The sequence below is a fragment of the Ambystoma mexicanum genome, chromosome 1q (assembly GCF_040938575.1).
Source record: "Ambystoma mexicanum isolate Mex_15411 chromosome 1q, UKY_AmexF1_1, whole genome shotgun sequence".
Classification (NCBI taxonomy): domain Eukaryota; kingdom Metazoa; phylum Chordata; class Amphibia; order Caudata; family Ambystomatidae; genus Ambystoma; species Ambystoma mexicanum.
Window position 1 is genome coordinate 106,810 of NC_090922.1, and position 27,268 is coordinate 134,077.

Below are 27,268 nucleotides of genomic sequence, written 5' to 3' on the forward strand. Positions count from 1 at the left end.
CCTATAGCATGAGAAGGGATATCCAACTCCTTCCCAATCCAATCCTGCGACCCTTCCGATAGCAGAGACGTGATATCTCAATGCTTCTACCAAACCTGAGACCCTTCCTTTAGCATGAGATGTGATATCCAAATCCTTCACATTCCAATCCTGAGACCCTTCCTATAGCATGAGATGTGATATCTCAATGCTTCTAATACCAAACCTGAGATCCTTCCTATAACATGAGATGTGATATCCAATTCCTTCCCATTCCAAACCTGAGACCCTTCCTATTGGATGAGATGTGATATCCAACTCCTTCCCATTCCAACCCTGAGACCCTTCCTATAGCATGAGATGTGATGTCTCAATGCTTCTAATACCAAACCTGAGATCCTTCCTATAACATGAGATGTGATATCCAACTCCTTCCATTCCAATCCTGAGACCCGTCCTATAGCATGAGATGTGATATCTCAATGCTTATACTAAACCTGAGACCCTTCCTATAGCATGAGATGTGATATCCAACTACTTCCCATTCCAATCCTGAGACCCTTCCTATAGCATGAGATGTGATATCTCAATGCTTCTAATACCAAACCTGAGATCCTTCCTCTAACATGAAATGTGATATCCAACTCCTTCCCTTTCCAAACCTAAGAGCCTATCTATAGCATGAGATGTGATATCCAAGTCCTTCCCATTCCAACCCTTAGACCCTTCCTACAGCATGCAATATGATATCTCAATGATTCTAATAACAAACCTGAGACCCATCCTATAACATGAGATGTGATATCCAACTCCTTCCCATTCCAATCCTGAGACACTTCCGATAGCAGAGATGTGATATCTCAATGCTTATACCAAACCTGAGACCCTTCCTATAACATGAGATGTGATATCCAAATCCTTCCCGTTCCAAACCTGAGACCCTTCCTTTAGCATGAGATGTGATATCCAGCTCCTTCCCATTCCAATCCTGAGACACTTCCAAAAGCATAGATGTGATATCTCAATGCTTATACCAAACCTGAGACCCTTCCTATGGCATGAAATGTCATATACATATCCTTCCCATTCCAATCCTGAGACCCTTCCTATAGCATGAGATGTGATATCTCCATGCTTATACCAAACCTGAGACCCTTCCTATAGCATGAGATGTGATATCTAACACTTTCCCATTCCAATCCTGAGACCCTTCCTATAGCATGAGATGTGATATCTCAATGCCTCTAATACCAAACCTGAGATCCTTCCTCTAACATGAAATGTGATATCCAACTCCTTCCCTTTCCAAACATGAGAGCCTACCTATAGCATGAGATGTGATATCCAAGTCCTTCCAATTCCAATCCTTAGACCCTTCCTATAGCATGCAATATGATATCTCAATGATTCTAATAATAAACCTGAGACCCGTCCTATAACATGAGATGGGATATCCAACTCCTTCCCATTCCAATCCTGAGACCCTTCCGATAGCAGAGATGTGATATCTCAATGCTTATACCAAACCTGAGACCCTTCCTACGGCATGAGATGTCATATACAACTCCTTCCCATTCCAATCCTGAGACCCTTCCTATAGCATGAGATGTGATATCTGAATGCTTATACCAAACCTGAGACCCTTCATATAGCATGAGATGTGATATCCAACTCCTTCCCATTACAATCCTGAGACCCTTCCTATAGCATGAGATGTGATGTCTCAATGCTTCTAATACCAAACCTGAGATCCTTCCTATAACATGAGATGTGATATCCAACTCCTTCCATTCCAATCCTGAGACCCTTCCTATAGCATGAGATGTGATATCTCAATGCTTCTAATATCAAACTTGAGACCCTCCCTATAGCATGAGATGTGATATCCAATTCCTTCCCATTCCAATCCTGAGACACTTCCGATAGCATGAGATGTGATATCTCAATGCTTCTAATACCAAACCTGAGACTCTTCCTATAACATGAGATGGGATATCCAACTCCTTCCGATTCCAATCCTGAGACCCTTCCAAAAGCAGTGATGTGATATCTCAATGCTTATACCAAACCTGAGACCCTTCCTATGGCATAAGATGTCATATACATATCCTTCCCATTCCAATCCTGAGACCCTTCCTATAGCATGAGATGTGATATCTCAATGCTTATACCAAACCTGAGACCCTTCCTATAGCATGAGATGTGATATCCAAGTCCTTCCCATTTTAATCCTGAGACCCTTCCTATAGCATGAGATGTGATATCTCAATGCTTCTAATACCAAACCTGAGACCCTTCCTATAACATGAATTCTGATATCCAAGTCCTTCCCATTCCAATCCTGAGACCCTTCCAATAGCAGAGATGTGATATCTAATGCTTCTAATATCAAACCTGAGACCTGTCCTATAACATGAGATGGGATATCCAACTCCTTCCCGTTCCAAACCTGATACCCTTCCTATAGCATGAGATGTGATATCCAATTCCTTCCCATCCCAATCCTGAGACACCTCCGATAGCAGAGATGTGATATCTCAATGCTTATAACAAACCTGAGACTCTTCCTATAACATGAGATGTGATATCTAACTCCTTCCCGTTCCAAACCTGAGACCCTTCCTATAGCATGAGATGTGATATCCAACTCCTTCCCATTCCAATCCTGAGACCCTTCCTATAGCATGAGATGTGATATCTCAATGCTTATACCAAATCTGAGACCCTTCCTATAGCATGAGATGTGATATCCAACTCCTTCCCATTCCAATCCTGAGACCCTTATGATAGCATGAGATGTGATATCTCAATGCCTCTAATACCAAACCTGAGATACTTCCGATAGCATGAGATGTGATATCTCAGTGCTTCTAATACCAAACCTGAGATCCTTCCGATAACATGAGATGTGATTTCCAAATCCTTCTCCTTCCAAACCTGAGACCCTCCCTTTAGCATGAGATGTCATATACAACTCCTTCCCATTCCAATCCTGAGACCCTTCCTATAGCATGAGATGTGATATCTCAATGCTTATACCAAATCTGAGACCCTTCCTATAGCATGAGATGTGATATCCAACTCCTTCCCATTCCAATCCTGAGACCCTTCCTATAGCATGAGATGTGATGTCTCAATGCTTCTAATACCAAACCTGAGATGCTTCCTATAACATGAGATGTGATATCCAACTCCTTCCCATTCCAATCCTGAGACCCTTATGATAGCATGAGATGTGATATCTCAATGCCTCTTATACCAAACCTGAGATCCTTCCGATAGCATGAGATGTGATATCTCAATGCTTCTAATACCAAACCTGAGATCCTTCCTATAATATGAGATGTGATTTCCAAATCCTTCCCCTTCCAAACCTGAGACCCTCCCTTTAGCATGAGATGTGATATCCAACTCCTTCCCATTCCAATCCTGAGACCCTTCTGATAGCATGAGATGTGATATCTCAATGCCTCTAATGCCAAACCTGAGATCCTACCTCTAACATGAAATGTGATATCCATCTCCTTCCCTTTCCAAACCTGAGACCCTGCCTATAGCATGAGATGTGATATCCAAGTCCTTCCCATTCCAATCCTGAGACCCTTCCTATAGCATGTGATGTGATATCTCAATGCTTATACCAAACCTGAGACCCTTCCTATGGCATGAGATGTCATATACAACTCCTTCCCATTCCAATCCTGAGACCCTTCCTATAGCATGAGATGTGATATCTCAATGCTTATACCAAACCTGAGACCCTTCCTATAGCATGAGATGTGATATCCAACTTCTTCCCATTCCAATCCAGAGAACCTTCCTATAGCATGAGATGTGATATCTCAATGCTTATACCAAACCTGAGACCCTTCCTATAGCTTGAGATGTGATATCCAACTCCTTCCCATTCCAATCCTGAGACCCTTCCGATAGCATGAGATGTGATATCTCAAGGCCTCTAATACCAAACCTGAGATCCTTCCTCTAACATGAAATGTGATATCCAACTCCTTCCCCTTCCAAACCTGAGAACCTTCCTATAGCATGAGATATGATATCCAACTCCTTCCCATTCCAACCTGAGACCCTTCCTATAGCATGAGATGGGATATCCAACTCCTTCCAAATCCAATACTGATACCCTTCCGATAGCATGGGATGTGATATCCCAATGCTTCTACCAAACCTGAGAACCATACTATGGCATGAGATGTGATATCAAACTCCTTCCCATTCCAATCCTGAGACGCTTCCTATAGCTTGAGGTGTGATATCCAACTCCTTCCCATTCCAATTCTGAGACCCTTCTTATACCATGAGACTTGATATCTCAATGCTTCTAATACCAAACCTGAGACCCGTCCTATAACATGAGATGTGATATCCAAATCCTTCCCCTTCCAAACCTTAGACCTTTCCTTTATCATGAGATGTGATATCCAACTCCTTCCCATTCCAATCCTGAGACCCTTCCGATATCATGAGATTTGTTATCTCAATGCTTCTAATATCAAACTTGAGACCCTCCCTATAGCATGAGATGTGACATCCAAGTCCTTCCCATTCCAATCCTGAGACCCTTCCTATAGCATGAGATGTGATATCTCAATGCTTCTAATACCAAACCTGAGGCCTCATGCTAAAGGGAGGGTCTCAGGTTTGGAAGGGGAAGGATTTGGATATCACATCTCATGTTATAGGAAGGATCTCAGGATTGGTATTAGAAGCATTGAGATATCACATCTCATGCTATCGGAAGGATCTCAAGTTTGGTATTAGAAGCATTGAGATATCACATCTCATGCTATCGGAAGGATCTCAGGTTTGGCATTAGAAGCATTGAGATATCACATCTCATGCTATAGGAAGGGTCTCAGGTTTGGAACGGGAAGGAGTTGGATATCCCATCTCATGTTATAGGACTGGTCTCAGGTTTGGTATTAGAGGCATTGAGATATCACATTGCATGTTGTAGGAAGGGTCTCAGGTTTGGAATGGGAAGGAATTGGATATCACATCTCATGTCATAGGAAACATGAGATGTGACATCCAAGTCCTTCCCATTCCAATCCTGAGACCCTTCCTATAGCATGAGATGTGATATCTCTATGCTTCTAATACCAAACCTGAGATGCTTCCTATAACATGAGATGTGATATCCAACTCCTTCCCATTCCAATCCTGAGACCCTTATGATAGCATGAGATGTGATATCTCAATGCCTCTTATACCAAACCTGAGATCCTTCCGATAGCATGAGATGTGATATCTCAATGCTTCTAATACCAAACCTGAGATCCTTCCTATAATATGAGATGTGATTTCCAAATCCTTCCCCTTCCAAACCTGAGACCCTCCCTTTAGCATGAGATGTGATATCCAACTCCTTCCCATTCCAATCCTGAGACCCTTCTGATAGCATGAGATGTGATATCTCAATGCCTCTAATGCCAAACCTGAGATCCTACCTCTAACATGAAATGTGATATCCATCTCCTTCCCTTTCCAAACCTGAGACCCTGCCTATAGCATGAGATGTGATATCCAAGTCCTTCCCATTCCAATCCTGAGACCCTTCCTATAGCATGTGATGTGATATCTCAATGCTTATACCAAACCTGAGACCCTTCCTATGGCATGAGATGTCATATACAACTCCTTCCCATTCCAATCCTGAGACCCTTCCTATAGCATGAGATGTGATATCTCAATGCTTATACCAAACCTGAGACCCTTCCTATAGCATGAGATGTGATATCCAACTTCTTCCCATTCCAATCCAGAGAACCTTCCTATAGCATGAGATGTGATATCTCAATGCTTATACCAAACCTGAGACCCTTCCTATAGCTTGAGATGTGATATCCAACTCCTTCCCATTCCAATCCTGAGACCCTTCCGATAGCATGAGATGTGATATCTCAAGGCCTCTAATACCAAACCTGAGATCCTTCCTCTAACATGAAATGTGATATCCAACTCCTTCCCCTTCCAAACCTAAGAACCTTCCTATAGCATGAGATATGATATCCAACTCCTTCCCATTCCAACCTGAGACCCTTCCTATAGCATGAGATGGAATATCCAACTCCTTCCAAATCCAATACTGATACCCTTCCGATAGCATGGGATGTGATATCCCAATGCTTCTACCAAACCTGAGAACCATACTATGGCATGAGATGTGATATCAAACTCCTTCCCATTCCAATCCTGAGACGCTTCCTATAGCTTGAGGTGTGATATCCAACGCCTTCCCATTCCAATTCTGAGACCCTTCTTATACCATGAGACTTGATATCTCAATGCTTCTAATACCAAACCTGAGACCCGTCCTATAACATGAGATGTGATATCCAAATCCTTCCCTTTCCAAACCTTAGACCTTTCCTTTATCATGAGATGTGATATCCAACTCCTTCCCATTCCAATCCTGAGACCCTTCCGATATCATGAGATTTGTTATCTCAATGCTTCTAATATCAAACTTGAGACCCTCCCTATAGCATGAGATGTGACATCCAAGTCCTTCCCATTCCAATCCTGAGACCCTTCCTATAGCATGAGATGTGATATCTCAATGCTTCTAATACCAAACCTGAGGCCTCATGCTAAAGGGAGGGTCTCAGGTTTGGAAGGGGAAGGATTTGGATATCACATCTCATGTTATAGGAAGGATCTCAGGATTGGTATTAGAAGCATTGAGATATCACATCTCATGCTATCGGAAGGATCTCAAGTTTGGTATTAGAAGCATTGAGATATCACATCTCATGCTATCGGAAGGATCTCAGGTTTGGCATTAGAAGCATTGAGATATCACATCTCATGCTATAGGAAGGGTCTCAGGTTTGGAACGGGAAGGAGTTGGATATCCCATCTCATGTTATAGGACTGGTCTCAGGTTTGGTATTAGAGGCATTGAGATATATCATTGCATGTTGTAGGAAGGGTCTCAGGTTTGGAATGGGAAGGAATTGGATATCACATCTCATGTCATAGGAAACATGAGATGTGACATCCAAGTCCTTCCCATTCCAATCCTGAGACCCTTCCTATAGCATGAGATGTGATATCTCTATGCTTCTAATACCAAACCTGAGACCCTTCCTATAACATGAGATGGGATATCCAACTCCTTCCCATTCCAATCCTGAGAACCTTCCGATAGCAGAGATGTGATATCTCAATGCTTATACCAAACCTGAGACCCTTCCTATGGCCTGAGATGTCATATACAACTCCTTCCCATTCCAATCCTGAGACCCTTCCTTTAGCAGGAGATGTGATATCTCAATGCTTATACCAAATCTGAGACCCGTCCTATAGCATGAGATGTGATATCCAAATCCTTCCCATTCCAATCCTGAGACCCTTCCTATAGCATGAGATGTGATATCTCAATGATTCTAATACCAAACCAGAGACTCTTACTATAACATGAGATGGGATATCCAACTCCTTCCCATTCCAATCCTGAGCCGCTTCCGATAGCAGAGATGTGATATCTCAATGCTTATACCAAACCTGAGACCCTTCCTATAACATGAGATGTGATATCCAACTCGTTCCCGTTCCAAACCTGAGACACTAACTATAGCATATGTGATATCCAACTCCTTCCCATTCCAAACATGAGACCCTTCCTATAGCAAGAAAGTAATATCCAACTCCTACCCATTCCAATCCTGAGACCCTTCCTATAGCAAGAGATGTGATATCCAAATCCTTCCCATTCCAATCCTGAGACCCTTCCTATAACATGAGATGTGATATCCAACTCCTTCCCATTCCAACCTGAGACACTTCCTATAGCATGAGAAGGGATATCCAACTCCTTCCCAATCCAATCCTGAGACCCTTCCGATAGCAGAGATGTGATATCTCAATGCTTATACCAAACCTGAGACCCTTCCTATGGCATGAGATGTGATATCCAACTCCTTGCCATTCAAATCCTGAGACCCTTCCTATAGCATGAGAAGGGATATCCAACTCCTTCCCAATCCAATCCTGCGACCCTTCCGATAGCAGAGACGTGATATCTCAATGCTTCTACCAAACCTGAGACCCTTCCTTTAGCATGAGATGTGATATCCAAATCCTTCACATTCCAATCCTGAGACCCTTCCTATAGCATGAGATGTGATATCTCAATGCTTCTAATACCAAACCTGAGATCCTTCCTATAACATGAGATGTGATATCCAATTCCTTCCCATTCCAAACCTGAGACCCTTCCTATTGGATGAGATGTGATATCCAACTCCTTCCCATTCCAACCCTGAGACCCTTCCTATAGCATGAGATGTGATGTCTCAATGCTTCTAATACCAAACCTGAGATCCTTCCTATAACATGAGATGTGATATCCAACTCCTTCCATTCCAATCCTGAGACCCGTCCTATAGCATGAGATGTGATATCTCAATGCTTATACTAAACCTGAGACCCTTCCTATAGCATGAGATGTGATATCCAACTACTTCCCATTCCAATCCTGAGACCCTTCCTATAGCATGAGATGTGATATCTCAATGCTTCTAATACCAAACCTGAGATCCTTCCTCTAACATGAAATGTGATATCCAACTCCTTCCCTTTCCAAACCTAAGAGCCTATCTATAGCATGAGATGTGATATCCAAGTCCTTCCCATTCCAACCCTTAGACCCTTCCTACAGCATGCAATATGATATCTCAATGATTCTAATAACAAACCTGAGACCCATCCTATAACATGAGATGTGATATCCAACTCCTTCCCATTCCAATCCTGAGACACTTCCGATAGCAGAGATGTGATATCTCAATGCTTATACCAAACCTGAGACCCTTCCTATAACATGAGATGTGATATCCAAATCCTTCCCGTTCCAAACCTGAGACCCTTCCTTTAGCATGAGATGTGATATCCAGCTCCTTCCCATTCCAATCCTGAGACACTTCCGATAGCATGAGATGTGATATCTCAATGTTTCTATCAAAACTGAGACCCTTCCTATAGCATGATATGTGATATCTAAGTCCTTCCCATTCCAATCCTGAGACACTCCCTATAGCATGAGATGTGATATCCAACTCTTTCCCATTCCAATCCTGAGACCCTTCCTATAGCATGAGATATGATATCTCAATACTTCTAATACCAAACGTGAGATCCTTCTGATAACATGAGATGTGATATCCAAATCCTTCCCCTTCCAAACCTGAGACCCTCCCTTTAGCATGAGATGTGATATCCAACTCCTTCCCATTCCAATCCTGAGACCCTTCTGATAGCATGAGATGTGATATCTCAATGCTTCTAATACCAAACCTGAGATCCTTCCGATAGCATGAGATGTGATATCTCAATGCTTCTAATACCAAACCTGATATCCTTCCTATAACATGAGATGTGATATCCAAATCCTTCCCCTTCCAAACCTGAGACCCTCCCTTTAGCATGAGATGTGATATCCAACTCCTTCCCATTCCATTCCTGAGACCCTTCTGATAGCATGAGATGTGATATCTCAATGCCTCTAATACCAAACCTGAGATCCTACCTCTAACATGAAATGTGATATCCAACTCTTTCCCCTTCCAAACCTGAGAGCCTTCCTATAGCATGAGATGTGATATCCAAGTCCTTCCCATTCCAATCCTGAGACCCTTCCTATAGCTTGAGATGTGATATCCAACTCCTTCCCATTCCAATTCTGAGACCCTTCCTATACTCTGAGACTTGATATCTCAATGCTTCTAATACCAAACCTGAGACCCGTAATATAACATGATATGTGATATCCAAATCCTTCCCCTTCCAAACCTTAGACCCTTCCTTTATCATGAGATGTGATATCCAACTCCTTCCCATTCCAATCCTGAGACCCTTCCGATATCATGAGATGTGATATCTCAAAGCTTCTAATATCAAACTTGAGACCCTCCCTATAGCATGAGATGTGATATCCAAGTCCTTCCCATTCCAATCCTGAGACCCTTCCTATAGCATGAGATGTGATATCTCAATGCTTCTAATACCAAACCTGAGACCCTTCCTATAACATGAGATGGGAATATCCAACTCCTTCCCATTCCAATCCTGAGACCCTTCCGAAAGCAGAGATGTGATATCTCAATGCTTATACCAAACCTGAGACCCTTCCTATGGCATGAGATGTGATATCCAACTCCTTGCCATTCAAATCCTGAGACCCTTCCTATAGCATGAGAAGGGATATCCAACTCCTTCCCAATCCAATCCTGAGACCCTTCCGATAGCAGAGACGTGATATCTCAATGCTTCTACCAAACCTGAGACCCTTCCTTTAGCATGAGATGTGATATCCAAATCCTTCACATTCCAATCCTTAGACCCTTCCTATAGCATAAGATGTGATATCTCAATGCTTCTAATACCAAACCTGAGATCCTTCCTATAACATGAGATGTGATATCCAATTCCTTCCCATTCCAAACCTGAGACCCTTCCTATTGGATGAGATGTGATATCCAACTCCTTCCCATTCCAACCCTGAGACCCTTCCTATAGCATGAGATGTGATGTCTCAATGCGTCTAATACCAAACCTGAGATCCTTCCTATAACATGAGATGTGATATCCAACTCCTTCCATTCCAATCCTGAGACCTGTCCTATAGCATGAGATGTGATATCTCAATGCTTATACCAAACCTGAGACCCTTCCTATAGCATGAGATGTGATATCCAACTACTTCCCATTCCAATCCTGAGACCCTCCATATAGCATGAAATGTGATATCTCAATGCTTCTAATACCAAACCTGAGATCCTTCCTCTAACATGAAATGTGATATCCAACTCCTTCCCTTTCCAAACCTAAGAGCCTATCTATAGCATGAGATGTGATATCCAAGTCCTTCCCATTCCAATCCTTAGACCCTTCCTACAGCATGCAAAATGATATCTCATTGATTCTAATAACAAACCTGAGACCCGTCCTATAGCATGAGATATGATATCCAAGTCCTTCCCATTCCAATCCTGAGACCCTTCCTATAACATGAAATATGATATCCAACTCCTTCCCATTCCAACCTGAGACCCTTCCTATAGCATGAGATGGGATATCCAACTTCTTCCAAATCCAATACTGATACCCTTCCGATAGCATGAGATGTGATATCCCAATGCTTCTACCAAACCTGAGACCCATACTATGGCATGAGATGTGATATCAAACTACTTCCCATTCCAATCCTGAGACCCTTCCTATAGCTTGAGGTGTGATATCCAACTCCTTCCCATTCCAATTCTGAGACCCTTCTTATACCATGAGACTTGATATCTCAATGCTTCTAATACCAAACCTGAGACCCGTCCTATAACATGAGATGTGATATCCAAATCCTTCCCCTTCCAAACCTTAGACCCTTCCTTTATCATGAGATGTGATATCCAACTCCTTCCCATTCCAATCCTGAGACCCTTCCGATATCATGAGATTTGTTATCTCAATGCTTCTAATATCAAACTTGAGACCCTCCCTATAGCATGAGATGTGACATCCAAGTCCTTCCCATTCCAATCCTGAGACCCTTCCTATAACATGAGATGTGATATCCAACTCCTTCCCATTCCAACCTGAGACACTTCCTATAGCATGAGAAGGGATATCTAACTCCTTCCCAATCCAATCCTGAGACCCTTCCGATAGCAGAGATGTGATATCTCAATGCTTATACCAAACCTGAGACCCTTCCTATGGCATGAGATGTGATATCCAACTCCTTGCCATTCAAATCCTGAGACCCTTCCTATAGCATGAGATGTGATATCTCTATGCTTCTAATACCAAACCTGAGACCCTTCCTATAACATGAGATGGGATATCCAACTCCTTCCCATTCCAATCCTGAGACCCTTCCGATAGCAGAGATGTGATATCTCAATGTTTATACTAAACCTGAGAACCTTCCTATGGCCTGAGATGTCATATACAACTCCTTCCCATTCCAATCCTGAGACCCTTCCTTTAGCATGAGATGTGATATCTCAATGCTTATACCAAATCTGAGACCCTTCCTATAGCATGAGATGTGATATCCAATTCCTTCCCATTCCAATCCTGAGACCCTTCCTATAGCATGAGATGTGATATCTCAATGCTTATACCAAACCTGAGAGCCTACCTATAGCATGAGATGTGATATCCAAGTCCATCCCATTCCAATCCTTAGACCCTTCCTACAGCATGCGATGTGATATCTCAATGATTCTAATACCAAACCAGAGACTCTTCCTATAACATGAGATGGGATATCCAACTCCTTCCCATTCCAATCCTGAGCGCTTCCGATAGCAGAGATGTGATATCTCAATGCTTATACCAAACCTGAGACCCTTCCTATAACATGAGATGTGATATCCAACTCCTTCCCGTTCCAAACCTGAGACACTAACTATAGCATATGTGATATCCAACTCTTTCCCATTCCAAACATGAGACCCTTCCTATAGCAAGAAAGTAATATCCAACTCCTACCCATTCCAATCCTGAGACCCTTCCTATAGCAAGAGATGTGGTATCCAAATCCTTCCCATTCCAATCCTGAGACCCTTCCTATAACATGAGATGTGATATCCAACTCCTTCCCATTCCAACCTGAGACACTTCCTATAGCATGAGAAGGGATATCCAACTCCTTCCCAATCCAATCCTGAGACCCTTCCGATAGCAGAGATGTGATATCTCAATGCTTATACCAATCCTGAGACCCTTCCTATGGCATGAGATGTGATATCCAACTCCTTCCCAATCCAATCCTGAGACCCTTCCGATAGCAGAGACGTGATATCTCAATGCTTCTACCAAACCTGAGACCCTTCCTTTACCATGAGATGTGATATCCAAATCCTTCACATTCCAATCCTGAGACCCTTCCTATAGCATGAGATGTGATATCTCAATGCTTCTAATACCAAACCTGAGATCCTTCCTATAACATGAGATGTGATATCCAATTCCTTCCCATTCCAAACCTGAGACCCTTCCTATTGGATGAGATGTGATATCCAACTCCTTCCCATTCCAACCCTGAGACCCTTCCTATAGCATGAGATGTGATGTCTCAATGCTTCTAATACCAAACCTGAGATCCTTCCTATAACATGAGATGTGATATCCAACTCCTTCCATTCCAATCCTGAGACCCGTCCTATAGCATGAGATGTGATATCTCAATGCTTATACCAAACCTGAGACCCTTCCTATAGCATGAGATGTGATATCCAACTGCTTCCCATTCCAATCCTGAGACCCTTCCTATAGCATGAGATGTGATATCTCAATGTTTCTAATACCAAACCTGAGATCCTTCCTCTAACATGAAATGTGATATCCAACTCCTTCCCTTTCCAAACCTAAGAGCCTATCTATAGCATGAGATGTGATATCCAAGTCCTTCCCATCCCAACCCTTAGACCCTTCCTACAGCATGCAATATGATATCTCAATGATTCTAATAACAAACCTGAGACCCGTCCTATAACATGAGATGGGATATCCAACTCCTTCCCATTCCAATCCTGAGACACTTCCGATAGCAGAGATGTGATATCTCAATGCTTATACCAAACCTGAGACCCTTCCTATAACATGAGATGTGGTATCCAAATCCTTCCCGTTCCAAACCTGAGACCCTTCCTTTAGCATGAGATGTGATATCCAGAACCTTCCCATTCCAATCCTGAGACACTTCCTATAGCATGAGATGTGATATCTCAATGCTTCTAATATCAAAACTGAGACCCTCCCTATAGCATGATATGTGATATCTAAGTCCTTCCCATTCCAATCCTGAGACCCTTCCTATAGCATGAGATATGATATCTCAATACTTCTAATACCAAACGTGAGATCCTTCCGATAACATGAGATGTGATATCCAAATCCTTCCCCTTCCAATCCTGAGACCCTCCCTTTAGCATGAGATGTGATATCCAACTCCTTCCTATTCCAATCCTGAGACTCTTCTGATAGCATGAGATGTGATATCTCAATGCTTCTAATACCAAACCTGAGATCCTTCCGATAGCATGAGATGTGATATCTCAATGCTTCTAATACCAAACCTGAGATCCTTCCTATAACATGAGATGTGATATCCAAATCCTTCCCCTTCCAAACCTGAGACCCTCCCTTTAGCATGAGATGTGATATCCAACTCCTTCCCATTCCATTCCTGAGACCCTTCTGATAGCATGAGATGTGATATCTCAATGCCTCTAATACCAAACCTGAGATCCTACCTCTAACATGAAATGTGATATCCAACTCTTTCCCCTTCCAAACCTGAGAGCCTTCCTATAGCATGAGATGTGATATCCAAGTCCTTCCCATTCCAATCCTGAGACCCTTCCTATAGCTTGAGATGTGATATCCAACTCCTTCCCATTCCAATTCTGAGACCCTTCCTATACTATGAGACTTGATATCTCAATGCTTCTAATACAAACGTGAGACCCGTAATATAACATGAGATGTGATATCCAAATCCTTCCCCTTCCAAACCTTAGACCCTTCCTTTATCATGAGATGTGATATCCAACTCCTTCCCATTCCAATCCTGAGACCCTTCCGATATCATGAGATGTGATATCTCAAAGCTTCTAATATCAAACTTGAGACCCTCCCTATAGCATGAGATGTGATATCCAAGTCCTTCCCATTCCAATCCTGAGACCCTTCCTATAGCATGAGATGTGATATCTCAATGCTTCTAATACCAAACCTGAGAACCTTCCTATAACATGAGATGGGAATATCCAACTCCTTCCCATTCCAATCCTGAGACCCTTCCGATAGCAGAGATGTGATATCTCAATGCTTATACCAAACCTGAGATCCTTCCTATAACATGAGATGTGATATCCAACTCCTTCCCATTCCAATCCTGAGACACTTCCTATAGCATGAGATGTGATATCTCACTGCTTATACCAAACCTGAGACCCTTCCCATAGCATGAGATGTGATATCCAACTCCTTCCCATTCCAATCCTCAGACCCTTCCTATAGCATGAGATGTGATATCTCAATGCTTCTAATATCAAACTTGAGACCCTACCTATAGCATGAGATGTGATATCCAAGTCCTTCCCATTACAATCCTGAGACACTTCCTATAGCATGAGATGTGATATCCAACTCCTTCCCATTCCAATCCTGAGACCCTTCCTATAGCATGAGATATGATATCTCAATGCTTATACCAAACCTGAGACCCTTCCTATGGCATGAGATGTGATATCCAACTCCTTGCCATTCAAATCCTGAGACCCTTCCTATAGCATGAGATGTGATATCTCTATGCTTCTAATACCAAACCTGAGACCCTTCCTATAACATGAGATGGGATATCCAACTCCTTCCCATTCCAATCCTGAGACCCTTCTGATAGCATGAGATGTGATATCTCAATGCTTCTAATACCAAACCTGAGATCCTTCCGATAGCATGAGATGTGATATCCCAATGCTTCTACCAAACCTGAGACCCATACTATGGCATGAGATGTGATATCAAACTACTTCCCATTCCAATCCTGAGACCCTTCCTATAGCTTGAGGTGTGATATCCAACTCCTTCCCATTCCAATTCTGAGACCCTTCTTATACCATGAGACTTGATATCTCAATGCTTCTAATACCAAACCTGAGACCCGTCCTATAACATGAGATGTGATATCCAAATCCTTCCCCTTCCAAACCTTAGACCCTTCCTTTATCATGAGATGTGATATCCAACTCCTTCCCATTCCAATCCTGAGACCCTTCCGATATCATGAGATTTGTTATCTCAATGCTTCTAATATCAAACTTGAGACCCTCCCTATAGCATGAGATGTGACATCCAAGTCCTTCCCATTCCAATCCTGAGACCCTTCCTATAACATGAGATGTGATATCCAACTCCTTCCCATTCCAATCTGAGACACTTCCTATAGCATGAGAAGGGATATCTAACTCCTTCCCAATCCAATCCTGAGACCCTTCCGATAGCAGAGATGTGATATCTCAATGCTTATACCAAACCTGAGACCCTTCCTATGGCATGAGATGTGATATCCAACTCCTTGCCATTCAAATCCTGAGACCCTTCCTATAGCATGAGATGTGATATCTCTATGCTTCTAATACCAAACCTGAGACCCTTCTTATAACATGAGATGGGATATCCAACTCCTTCCCATTCCAATCCTGAGACCCTTCCGATAGCAGAGATGTGATATCTCAATGTTTATACTAAACCTGAGAACCTTCCTATGGCCTGAGATGTCATATACAACTCCTTCCCATTCCAATCCTGAGACCCTTCCTTTAGCATGAGATGTGATATCTCAATGCTTATACCAAATCTGAGACCCTTCCTATAGCATGAGATGTGATATCCAATTCCTTCCCATTCCAATCCTGAGACCCTTCCTATAGCATGAGATCTGATATCTCAATGCTTATACCAAACCTGAGAGCCTACCTATAGCATGAGATGTGATATCCAAGTCCATCCCATTCCAATCCTTAGACCCTTCCTACAGCATGCGATGTGATATCTCAATGATTCTAATACCAAACCAGAGACTCTTCCTATAACATGAGATGGGATATCCAACTCCTTCCCATTCCAATCCTGAGCGCTTCCGATAGCAGAGATGTGATATCTCAATGCTTATACCAAACCTGAGACCCTTCCTATAACATGAGATGTGATATCCAACTCCTTCCCGTTCCAAACCTGAGACACTAACTATAGCATATGTGATATCCAACTCCTTCCCATTCCAATCCTGAGACCCTTCCTATAGCAAGAGATGTGGTATCCAAATCCTTCCCATTCCAATCCTGAGACCCTTCCTATAACATGAGATGTGATATCCAACTCCTTCCCATTCCAACCTGAGACACTTCCTATAGCATGAGAAGGGATATCCAACTCCTTCCCAATCCAATCCTGAGACCCTTCCGATAGCAGAGATGTGATATCTCAATGCTTATACCAATCCTGAGACCCTTCCTATGGCATGAGATGTGATATCCAACTCCTTCCCAATCCAATCCTGAGACCCTTCCGATAGCAGAGACGTGATATCTCAATGCTTCTACCAAACCTGAGACCCTTCCTTTAGCATGAGATGTGATATGCAAATCCTTCACATTCCAATCCTGAGACCCTTCCTATAGCATGAGATGTGATATCTCAATGCTTCTAATACCAAACCTGAGATCCTTCCTATAACATGAGATGTGATATCCAATTCCTTCCCATTCCAAACCTGAGACCCTTCCTATTGGATGAGATGTGATATCCAACTCCTTCCCATTCCAACCCTGAGACCCTTCCTATAGCATGAGATGTGATGTCTCAATGCTTCTAATACCAAACCTGAGATCCTTCCTATAACATGAGATGTGATATCCAACTCCTTCCATTCCAATCCTGAGACCCATCCTATAGCATGAGATGTGATATCTCAATGCTTATACCAAACCTGAGACCCTTCCTATAGCATGAGATGTGATATCCAACTGCTTCCCATTCCAATCCTGAGACCCTTCCTATAGCATGAGATGTGATATCTCAAGGTTTCTAATACCAAACCTGAGATCCTTCCTCTAACATGAAATGTGATATCCAACTCCTTCCCTTTCCAAACCTAAGAGCCTATCTATAGCATGAGATGTGATATCCAAGTCCTTCCCATCCCAACCCTTAGACCCTTCCTACAGCATGCAATATGATATCTCAATGATTCTAATAACAAACCTGAGACGTGTCCTATAACATGAGATGGGATATCCAACTCCTTCCCATTCCAATCCTGAGACACTTCCGATAGCAGAGATGTGATATCTCAATGCTTATACCAAACCTGAGACCCTTCCTATAACATGAGATGTGATATCCAAATCCTTCCCGTTCCAAACCTGAGACCCTTCCTTTAGCATGAGATGTGATATCCAGAACCTTCCCATTCCAATCCTGAGACACTTCCTATAGCATGAGATGTGATATCTCAATGCTTCTAATATCAAAACTGAGACCCTCCCTATAGCATGATATGTGATATCTAAGTCCTTCCCATTCCAATCCTGAGACCCTCCCTATAGCATGAGATGTGATATCCAACTCCTTCCCATTCCAATCCTGAGACCCTTCCTATAGCATGAGATATGATATCTCAATACTTCTAATACCAAACGTGAGATCCTTCCGATAACATGAGATGTGATATCCAAATCCTTCCCCTTCCAATCCTGAGACCCTCCCTTTAGCATGAGATGTGATATCCAACTCCTTCCTATTCCAATCCTGAGACTCTTCTGATAGCATGAGATGTGATATCTCAATGCTTCTAATACCAAACCTGAGATCCTTCCGATAGCATGAGATGTGATATCTCAATGCTTCTAATACCAAACCTGAGATCCTTCCTATAACATGAGATGTGATATCCAAATCCTTCCCCTTCCAAACCTGAGACCCTCCCTTTAGCATGAGATGTGATATCCAACTCCTTCCCATTCCATTCCTGAGACCCTTCTGATAGCATGAGATGTGATATCTCAATGCCTCTAATACCAAACCTGAGATCCTACCTCTAACATGAAATGTGATATCCAACTCTTTCCCCTTCCAAACCTGAGAGCCTTCCTATAGCATGAGATGTGATATCCAAGTCCTTCCCATTCCAATCCTGAGACCCTTCCTATAGCTTGAGATGTGATATCCAACTCCTTCCCATTCCAATTCTGAGACCCTTCCTATACTATGAGACTTGATATCTCAATGCTTCTAATACAAACGTGAGACCCGTAATATAACATGAGATGTGATATCCAAATCCTTCCCCTTCCAAACCTTAGACCCTTCCTTTATCATGAGATGTGATATCCAACTCCTTCCCATTCCAATCCTGAGACCCTTCGGATATCATGAGATGTGATATCTCAAAGCTTCTAATATCAAACTTGAGACCCTCCCTATAGCATGAGATGTGATATCCAAGTCCTTCCCATTCCAATCCTAAGACCCTTCCTATAGCATGAGATGTGATATCTCAATGCTTCTAATACCAAACCTGAGAACCTTCCTATAACATGAGATGGGAATATCCAACTCCTTCCCATTCCAATCCTGAGACCCTTCCGATAGCAGAGATGTGATATCTCAATGCTTATACCAAACCTGAGATCCTTCCTATAACATGAGATGTGATATCCAACTCCTTCCCATTCCAATCCTGAGACACTTCCTATAGCATGAGATGTGATATCTCACTGCTTATACCAAACCTGAGACCCTTCCCATAGCATGAGATGTGATATCCAACTCCTTCCCATTCCAATCCTCAGACCCTTGCTATAGCATGAGATGTGATATCTCAATGCTTCTAATATCAAACTTGAGACCCTACCTATAGCATGAGATGTGATATCCAAGTCCTTCCCATTACAATCCTGAGACACTTCCTATAGCATGAGATGTGATATCCAACTCCTTCCCATTCCAATACTGAGACCCTTCCTATAGCATGAGATATGATATCTCAATACTTCTAATACCAAACGTGAGATCCTTCCGATAACATGAGATGTGATATCCAAATCCTTCCCCTTCCAAACCTGAGACGCTCCCTTTAGCATGAGATGTGATATCCAACTCCTTCCCATTCCAATCCTGAGACCCTTCTGATAGCATGAGATGTGATATCTCAATGCTTCTAATACCAAACCTGAAATCCTTCCGATAGCATGAGATGTGATATCTCAATGCTTCTAATACCAAACCTGAGATCCTTCCTATAACATGAGATGTGATATCCAAATCCTTCCCCTTCCAAACCTGAGACCCTCCCTTTAGCATGAGATGTGATATCCAACTCCTTCCCATTCCATTCCCGAGACCCTTCTGATAGCATGAGATGTGATATCTCAATGCCTCTAATACCAAACCTGAGATCCTACCTCTAACATGAAATGTGATATCCAACTCTTTCCCCTTCCAAACCTGAGAGCCTTCCTATAGCATGAGATGTGATATCCAAGTCCTTCCCATTCCAATCCTGAGACCCTTCCTATAGCTTGAGATATGATATCCAACTCCTTCCCATTCCAATTCTGAGACCCTTCCTATACTCTGAGACTTGATATCTCAATGCTTCTAATACCAAACCTGAGACCCGTAATATAACATGAGATGTGATATCCAAATCCTTCCCCTTCCAAACCTTAGACCCTTCCTTTATCATGAGATGTGATATCCAACTCCTTCCCATTCCAATCCTGAGACCCTTCCGATATCATGAGATGTGATATCTCAAAGCTTCTAATATCAAACTTGAGACCCTCCCTATAGCATGAGATGTGATATCCAAGTCCTTCCCATTCCAATCCTGAGACCCTTCCTATAGCATGAGATGTGATATCTCAATGCTTCTAATACCAAACCTGAGACCCTTCCTATTACATGAGATGGGAATATCCAACTCCTTCCCATTCCAATCCTGAGACCCTTCCGATAGCAGAGATGTGATATCTCAATGCTTATACCAAACCTGAGACCCTTCGTATGGCATGAGATGTGATATCCAACTCCTTGCCATTCAAATCCTGAGACCCTTCCTATAGCATTAGAAGGGATATCCAACTCCTTCCCAAATCCAATCCTGAGACCCTTCCGATAGCAGAGACGTGATATCTCAATGCTTCTACCAAACCTGAGACCCTTCCTTTAGCATGAGATGTGATATCCAAATCCTTCACATTCCAATCCTGAGACCCTTCCTATAGCATGAGATGTGATATCTCAATGCTTCTAATACCAAACCTGAGATCCTTCCTATAACATGAGATGTGATATCCAATTCCTTCCCATTCCAAACCTGAGACCCTTCCTATTGGATGAGTTGTGATATCCAACTCCTTCCCATTCCAACCCTGAGACCCTTCCTATAGCATGAGATGTGATGTCTCAATGATTCTAATACCAAACCTGAGATCCTTCCTATTACATAAGATGTGATATCCAACTCCTTCCATTCCAATCCTGAGACCCGTCCTATAGCATGAGATGTGATATCTCAATGCTTATACCAAACCTGAGACCCTTCCTATAGCATGAGATGTGATATCCAACTACTTCCCATTCCAATCCTGAGACCCTTCCTATAGCATGAGATGTGATATCTCAATGCTTCTAATAGCAATCCTGAGATCCTTCCTCTAACATGAAATGTGATATCCAACTCCTTCCCTTTCCAAACCTAAGAGCCTATCTATAGCATGAGATGTGATATCCAGGTCCTTCCTGTTCCAATCCTTAGACCCTTCCTACAGCATGCAATATATCTCAATGATTCTAATAACAAACCTGAGACCCGTCCTATAGCATGATATGATATCCAAGTCCTTCCCATTCCAATCCTGAGACCCTTCCTATAACATGAAATGTGACATCCAACTCCTTCCCATTCCAACCTGAGACCCTTCCTATAGCATGAGATGGGATATCCAACTTCTTCAAAATCCAATACTGATACCCTTCCGATAGCATGAGATGTGATATCCCAATGCTTCTACCAAACCTGAGACCCATACTATGGCATGAGATGTGATATCAAACTCCTTCCCATTCCAATCCTGAGACCCTTCCTATAGCTTGAGGTGTGATATCCAACTCCTTCCCATTCCAATTCTGAGACCCTTCTTATACCATGAGAATTGATATCTCAATGCTTCTAATACCAAACCTGAGACCCGTCCTATAACATGAGATGTGATATCCAAATCCTTCCCCTTCCAAACCTTAGACCCTTCCTTTATCATGAGATGTGATATCCAACTCCTTCCCATTCCAATCCTGAGACCCTTCCGATATCATGAGATTTGTTATCTCAATGCTTCTAATATCAAACTTGAGACCCTCCCTATAGCATGAGATGTGACATCCAAGTCCTTCCCATTGCAATCCTGAGACCCTTCCTATAGCATGAGATGTGATATCTCTATGCTTCTAATACCAAACCTGAGACCCTTCCTATAACATGAGATGGGAGATCCAACTCCTTCCCATTCCAATCCTGAGACCTTTCCGATAGCAGAGATGTGATATCTCAATGCTTATACCAAACCTGAGACCCTTCCTATGGCCTGAGATGTCATATACAACTCCTTCCCATTCCAATCCTGAGACCCTTCCTTTAGCATGAGATGTGATATCTCAATGCTTATACCAAATCTGAGACCCTTCCTATAGCATGAGATGTGATATCCAATTCCTTCCCATTCCAATCATGAGACCCTTCCTATAGCATGAGATGTGATATCTCAATGCTTATACCAAACCTGAGAGCCTACCTATAGCATGAGATGTGATATCCAAGTCCATCCCATTCCAATCCTTAGACCCTTCCTACAGCAAGCGATGTGATATCTCAATGATTCTAATACCAAACCAGAGACTCTTCCTATAACATGAGATGGGATATCCAACTCCTTCCCATTCCAATCCTGAGCCGCTTCAGATAGCAGAGATGTGATATCTCAATGCTTATACCAAACCTGAGACCCTTCCTATAACATGAGATGTGATATCCAACTCCTTCCCGTTCCAAACCTGAGACACTAACTATAGCATATGTGATATCCAACTCCTTCCCATTCCAAACATGAGACCCTTCCTATAGCAAGAAAGTAATATCCAACTCCTACCCATTCCAATCCTGAGACCCTTCCTATAGCAAGAGATGTGATATCCAAATCCTTCCCATTCCAATCCTGAGACCCTTCCTATAACATGAGATGTGATATCCAACTCCTTCCCATTCCAACCTGAGACACTTCCTATAGCATGAGAAGGGATATCCAACTCCTTCCCAATCCAATCCTGAGACCCTTCCGATAGCAGAGATGTGATATCTCAATGCTTATACCAAACCTGAGACCCTTCCTATGGCATGAGATGTGATATCCAACTCCTTGCCATTCAAATCCTGAGACCCTTCCTATAGCATGAGAAGGGATATCCAACTCCTTCCCAATCCAATCCTGAGACCCTTCCGATAGCAGCGACGTGATATCTCAATGCTTCTACCAAACCTGAGACCCTTACTTTAGCATGAGATGTGATATCCAAATCCTTCACATTCCAATCCTGAGACCCTTCCTTTAGCATGAGATGTGATATCCAACTCCTTCCCATTCCAACCTGAGACACTTCCTATAGCATGAGAAGGGATATCCAACTCCTTCCCAATCCAATCCTGAGACCCTTCCGATAGCAGAGATGTGATATCTCAATGCTTATACCAAACCTGAGACCCTTCCTATGGCATGAGATGTGATATCTAACTCCTTGCCATTCAAATCCTGAGACCCTTCCTATAGCATGAAAAGGAATATCCAACTCCTTCCCAATCCAATCCTGAGACCCTTCCGATAGCAGAGACGTGAAATCTCAATGCTTCTACCAAACCTGAGACCCTTCCTTTAGCATGTGATGTGATATCCAAATCCTTCACATTCCAATCCTGAGACCCTTCCTATAGCATGAGATTTGATATCTCAATGCTTCTAATACCAAACGTGAGATCCTTCCTATAACATGAGATGTGATATCCAAATCCTTCCCCTTCCAAACCTGAGACCCTCCCTTTAGCATGAAATGTGATATCCAACTCCTTCCTATTCCAATCCTGAGACTCTTCTGATAGCATGAGATGTGATATCTCAATGCTTCTAATACCAAACCTGAGATCCTTCCGATAGCATGAGATGTGATATCTCAATGCTTCTAATACCAAACCTGAGATCCTTCCTATAACATGAGATGTGATATCCAAATCCTTCCCCTTCCAAACCTGAGACCCTCCCTTTAGCATTAGATGTGATATCTAACTCCTTCCCATTCCATTCCTGAGACCCTTCTGATAGCATGAGATGTGATATCTCAATGCCTCTAATACCAAACCTGAGATCCTACCTCTAACATGAAATGAGATATCCAACTCTTTCCCCTTCCAAACCTGAGAGCCTTCCTATAACATGAGATGTGATATCCAAGTCCATCCCATTCCAATCCTTAGACCCTTCCTATAGCATGCGATGTGATATCTCAATGATTCTAATACCAAACCAGAGACTCTTCCTATAACATGAGATGGGATATCCAACTCCTTCCCATTCCAATTCTGAGACCCTTCCTATACTATGAGACTTGATATCTCAATGCTTCTAATACCAAACCTGAGACCCGTAATATAACATGAGATGTGATATCCAAATCCTTCCCCTTCCAAACCTTAGACCCTTCCTTTATCATGAGATGTGATATCCAACTCCTTCCCATTCCAATCCTGAGACCCTTCCGATATCATGAGATGTGATATCTCAAAGCTTCTAATATCAAACTTGAGACCCTCCCTATAGCATGAGATGTGATATCCAAGTCCTTCCCATTCCAATCCTGAGACCCTTCCTATAGCGTGAGATGTGATATCTCAATGCTTCTAATACCAAACCTGAGACCCTTCCTATAACATGAGATGGGAATATCCAACTCCTTCCCATTCCAATCTTGAGACCCTTCCGATAGCAGAGATGTGATATCTCAATGCTTATACCAAACCTGAGATCCTTTCTATAACATGAGATGTGATATCCAACTCCTTCCCATTCCAATCCTGAGACACTTCCTATAGCATGAGATGTGATATCTCACTGCTTATACCAAACCTGAGACCCTTCCCATAGCAGGAGATGTGATATCCAACTCCTTCCCATTCCAATCCTCAGACCCTTCCTATAGCATGAGATGTGATATCTCAATGCTTCTAATGTCAAACTTGAGACCCTACCTATAGCATGAGATGTGATATCCAAGTCCTTCCCATTCCAATCCTGAGACACTTCCTATAGCATGAGATGTGATATCTCAATGCTTCTAATACCAAACCTGAGACTCTTCCTATAACATAAGATGGGATATCCAACTCCTTCCCATTCCAATCCTGAGACCCTTTTGATAGCAGAGATGTGATATCTCAATGTTTATACCAAACCTGAGACCCTTCCTACGGCATGAGATGTCATATTCAACTCCTTCCCATTCCAATCCTGAGACCCTTCCTATAGCATGAGATTTGATATCCAACTCCTTCCCATTTCAATCCTGAGACCCTTCCTATAGCATGAGATGTGATGTCTCAATGCTTCTAATACCAAACCTGAGATCCTTCCTATGACATGAGATGTGATATCCAACTCCTTCCATTCCAATCCTGAGACCATCCTATAGCATGAGATGTGATATCTCAATGCTTATACCAGACCTGAGACCCTTCCTATAGCATGAGATGTGATATCCAACTCCTTCCCATTCCAATCATGAGACCCTTCCTATAGCATGAGATGTGATATCTCAATGCTTCTAATACCAAACCTGAGATCCTTCCTCTAACATGAAATGTGAGATCCAACTCCTTCCCTTTCCAAACCTAAGAGCCTATCTATAGCATGAGATGTGATATCCAAGTCCTTCACATTCCAACCCTTAGACCCTTCCTACAGCATGCAATATGATATCTCAATGATTCTAATAACATACCTGAGACCCGTCCTATAACATGAGATGGGATATCCAACTCCTTCCCATTCCAATCCTGAGACACTTCCGATAGCAGAGATGTGATATCTCAATGTTTATACCAAACCTGAGACCCTTCCTATAACATGAGATGTGATATCCAACTCCTTCCCGTTCCAAACCTGAGACCCTTCCTTTAGCATGAGATGTGATATCCAGCTCCTTCCCATTCCAATCCTGAGACACTTCCGATAGCATGAGATGTGATATCTCAATGCTTCTAATATCAAAACTGAGACCCTCCCTATAGCATGATATGTGATATCTAAGTCCTTCCCATTCCAATCCTGAGACCCTTCCTATAGCATGAGATGTGATATCTCAATGCTTCTACCAAACCTGAGACCCTTCCTTAAGCATGAGATGTGATATCCAACTCCTTCCCATTCCAATCCTGAGACCCTTCCTATAGCATGAGATGTGATATCTCAATACTTCTATTACCAAACCTGAGATCCATCCTATAACATGAGATGTGATATCCAACTCCTTCCCTTTCCAAACCTGAGAGCCGTTCTATAGCATGAGATGTGATATCCAGGTCCTTCCCATTCCAATCCTTAGACCCTTCCTACAGCATGCAATATGATATCTCAATGATTCTAATAACAAACCTGAGACCCGTCCTATAGCATGAGATATGATATCCAAGTCCTTCCCATTCCAATCCTGAGACCCTTCCTATAACATGAAATGTGATATCCAACTCCTTCCCATTCCAACCTGAGACCCTTCCTATAGCATGAGATGGGATATCCAACTTCTTCCAAATCCAATACTGATACCCTTCCGATAGCATGAGATGTGATATCCCAATGCTTCTACCAAACCTGAGACCCATACTATGGCATGAGATGTGATATCAAACTCCTTCCCATTCCAATCCTGAGACCCTTCCTATAGCTTGAGGTGTGATATCCAACTCCTTCCCATTCCAATTCTGAGACCCTTCTTATACCATGAGACTTGATATCTCAATGCTTCTAATATTAAACCTGAGACCCGTCCTATAACATGAGATGTGATATCCAAATCCTTCCCCTTCCAAACCTTAGACCCTTCCTTTATCATGAGATGTGATATCCAACTCCTTCCCATTCCAATCCTGAGACCCTTCCGATATCATGAGATTTGTTATCTCAATGCTTCTAATATCAAACTTGAGACCCTCCCTATAGCATCAGATGTGACATCCAAGTCCTTCCCATTCCAATCCTGAGACCCTTCCTATAGCATGAGATGTGATATCTCTATGCTTCTAATACCAAACCTGAGACCCTCCCTATAGCATGAGATGTGACATCCAAGTCCTTCCCATTCCAATCCTGAGACCCTTCCTATAGCATGAGATGTGATATCTCTATGCTTCAAATACCAAACCTGAGACCCTTCCTTTATCATGAGATGTGATATCCAACTCCTTCCCATTCCAATCCTGAGACCCTTCCGATATCATGAGATTTGTTATCTCAATGCTTCTAATATCAAACTTGAGACCCTCCCTATAGCATGAGATGTGACATCCAAGTCCTTCCCATTCCAATCCTGAGACCCTTCCTATAGCATGAGATGTGATATCTCTATGCTTCTAATACCAAACCTGAGACCCTTCCTATTA